We start from the raw sequence: 4,115 nt of genomic DNA, 5'->3' as shown, positions 1-4,115 counted from the left end.
TTGATTACATCTATTCCTAGGTATACACTGCATTGTAAGTATCATGCACTTTACATGGAATTGTAAATGAGATTGTTTTCTTAATTTTACTTTCTGATGGTTCATTCTTAGTGTATAAATATGAAACAGGTTTTTGTGTGTTGATTTTGTGTCCAGCAACTTTACTGAATTCATCTATTGATTCCAATTTTTTTTAATAGAGTCTTTTGGGTTTTCTATATGTATAATATCATGTTATCTACAAGTTTTAGTTCTTTACAAGTTTTAGTTCTTCCTATAGAATTAGATGCCTTTAATTTCTTTTTCTTACCTCCTTGTTCTGTTTGGCTAGGGCTTACAAAACTATGTTGCATAAATTAGTAGCAAGACTTGGCATCCTTGTCCTATTCCTGATCTTAAAGGAAACATGAAAGCTTTTTACTGCTGAGTACCATGTTAGCTGTGGGTTTGTCATTACCTGGGGTACCTTTCTTCTGTTCCTACTTTATTCACTGTTTTTATCTTAAATGGGTTTTGAATTTTTTCGTATGCTTTTTTGCATCTATTGAGATGATTGTTTTATTTTCATCCTTCATTTTCTTGATGTGGTGGTTACATTTGTGGTGTTTACATGTTGAGCCATTCTTGCATGCCAGGAATAAAACCCTCTTGGCCATGGTATGTAACTCTTTTAATGTATTCTGGAATTCATTTTGCAATATTGCTAATAAATTTGTTCAGAATTTTTGCATTTACATTCATCAGGTCTGTAATTTATTTTTTTATGCATGGTGTCATATGGCTTTTGTGTCAGGGTAATGCTGACCTCATATAATGAGCTTGGAAGTTTCCCTCTTGCATTTAGGGAAGAGTTTTAAAAGGATTGATATTAATTCTTTGAATATTAACAGAATTCACCAGTGAAGCCATCTGGTCCTGGACTTTTGTTTGTTGGGAGATTTTTGATTACTGACTCAATCTCCTTGCTAATAATTGGTCTGTTTAGATTTTTCATTTCTTCATGACTCAGTCTTGGCACATTATATGTTTCTAGAAATTTATTCCTTTGAGGTTGTCCAATTGTTGTGATATAAATTTTCATAGTAGTCTTTTATGATCTTTTGTATTTCTGTAGTATCAGTTGTGACATCTCCTTTCATTTCTGATTTATTTCAGTCCTCTTTTTCTTGGTGAGTCTAGCTAAAGGTTTGTGAATTTTGTTTTTCCTGCCTTGCCCATTTGTTGAATCAGATTATTTTTGTTGTTGATGAATTAAGGGGTTTCTATATAATGTAAATATTAATCCTTTATCAGATACATGAGTTACATTTTATCCCATTTTGTGGGTTGCCTTTTTATTCTGTTGCTAGTGTCATTAGAGGCACAAACTTAAAAAGGAAAATCATTGAGGTCCATTTTGTCATTTTGGAACCTGTTTCTTTTGTGTCATATCCCAGAAATCACTGTCACACCTGATGTCATGAAGATTTTGTCATTTTATTCTAAAAGTTTTATTGTTCTAGATCTTAAACATCTAGACTCATTACTAATAAACTGTAATGCACCTTATATCATCAAGTGTGGGCTTTTTTTGAGCATTTTAAAGTTTACTTATTTTCTAGTTGTTTGATTTTGTCAAAAAATATTCATGCAAGAAAATTTCAAGAGCATTTATCATGAATAAATGAACATTTAACTAGCCTTTTTGGTAAGGTTAAAAAAATGTCAAAATATAATTTTTCTATTGTGATAAGTAGTATGCTATGAAAAACAGTGTGTAAAAATGGGTTAACTAAGGAAACTGTTTCTTTTATTTTCAATGGTTGAATTGCTGGATAGAAAAACTTGCTCTTCAGAAATGTGAACATCCCCTTGGTTCAGTATCACAACAGATTTCCCAATAGTTTTTCATATTTAGTCAAAAATTTCCTTGAAGTTTTATGCTGTTTCTGCAATATTCTATTACTACCATTTCTTCCCATGTAATTCTTGTTCTTTACCATTTTCAAGAGTCTGAGGACCATGCAAATAGTTATTTTGCATAACTCTAAATTATTATACAATCAGCATTATGCCTAGTCACACACTGTTCATGAACATCTAGAATAGGGTTTCTCAAGCTTAGCACTACTAGCGTTTTGGACAGGATGATAATTCTGTGTTGGGAGACTTTATAAACACCCTGGCCTCTACCCACTATATGCCTATAGCTCTGTCAATTATGAAAAGCAAGATTGTATCTAAAAATTTTTAAATGTTCCCCGAGAAGCAAAACTTCCCCTTGCTGAGAACCAGTGCTTTAGAAAATTTTTCAAGAAGAGAGTATCCCATACTACACTCCTGAGTCTAAATAACCACTGGCAAGGGATGACTTACAGAGACCTTTTCAGTCTTCTCACTAGTCATTAAGATATTTCCCTATGCAAAAATAAAACTAATAAAATTGCGGCCCAATGTAAGTCATGTTTCAATAAATCAAAAGGAAGATTTCAATAAAAATTATTTACATGTAAAAATTTTAACAGTAATAGAGATATAAGAAGGATGGGGATATATACACATTAAGGTTGCTTATAGGCAATTTAGATTCTCAAGCCAGACTTCCACTCATTAAATAGCATTAAACACTGACCTACAATAAAATGCAAATTAGAAAGGATCCTCTTTGCCTACCAGAGTTTTGACTTGAACTTACATGGACTGTTTACTGTAAATAAATAAGGCATGTGTTCTCACAAGAGCTAACAGTTCTAAATTAAATGCAAGATTTCTATCAGTACTTTTTTTTTGGTCATACCTGAATCAGGAAAATGTAGAGATAAATTTTAACTTATTTCCCTTTGATACATGATACTCTACTGAAAAAGTAAAAATAGGCTAAAACTAGATGACAGTAGTCTCCTCATCCCCTCTATTCATCAGGGGTATGTTCTATGACTCCAAGTGGATGCCTGAAACTGTGAGTAGTACCAAACACAGTATTACATTTTTTCCTATACATACATACCTATGATAAAGTTAAAAATTTGGCACAATAGGAGATTAACAATAGTTAATTAGTTATTAACAATAACTAATAATAAAATAGAACAACTATAACAAAATGCTATAATAAAAGTTATGTAAAAGTGATCTCCCTCTTAAAATATATTACTCTGCAGAGTATTTTCAGACCATGATTGATCATAGGTAACTGAAACCATGGAAAGTCAAACTGCAGATAAGTATGTCTAAAGTCCCTTGCATTTCTAAGATTCTTATATTCTGATTGCTGGAATGAGAGAAAGAAACATGGAAACATTACAGGTAGGTAACAATGTGCTTATACCTAATGAGAATACTATCTTCAGTCTTGGAAGATGGTTTTCTCAAAGAATCCGTAGACATGTTTTAAAAATGATATTCACTTGATTGTTGTGGACTCTTCTAAGATAAAGGAAAAAGAGCTGCTACCATAAATTATATAGACGGTGGTTCTATTGTAGAAAGGGAGGTTGAAGTTAATGTTAAAGATATGCTATTAAATGCCCCTAGGACTTGCCTATTACATGGCTTTATAATGGAAAGTAAGCTAAAACAGTTAGAAACAGTTAAAACAGTTAATACAATAATTGTTTAAGCATCTAAAGAAAAAAGTAAGCCTTAAAGGATCCCCAATTTCCACTTTCCATTTTTTAAGTGTCAGTTATAAATAAGCAGCCTCACATTAAATTGTTATCGTACCAAGTAGTCAGCTTATTTAATACAGCAGTATAATAGACTCAAGATTCCCAGTGAATACATGACCGAATTTTAAAATGTACTTTTACCAAATGCAGAAAAAGTTGAAATCAGTTTTCAAATACAATACTAATTTTCCAGCCCAATCAAAAGATGAACTTCACTGTTGATTACAAATTAGTAGTATTTGCCAAGATACAAACATTCGATATTTACTAGTAGAGTTAATATTTTGCTATTATCAGAAGATCAACTTACGGTCACTACTTTGGTCATGCAGGTAAGAGGTTCTAATGGGTAATTCGTTCAGATAAACGAGTGCCAGCAGCTGTTAATCTGTTAAAGATTGTGTCAAATTTTAAACACAGTTTACATTTTCATAATTTTACTGGTGCCATAAGATATATATCTTTATA

This window comes from Talpa europaea (genome assembly GCF_964194135.1).
Source record: "Talpa europaea genome assembly, chromosome: 1".
Taxonomy (NCBI): Eukaryota; Metazoa; Chordata; class Mammalia; order Eulipotyphla; family Talpidae; genus Talpa; species Talpa europaea.
This window is presented reverse-complemented; position numbering follows the sequence as displayed.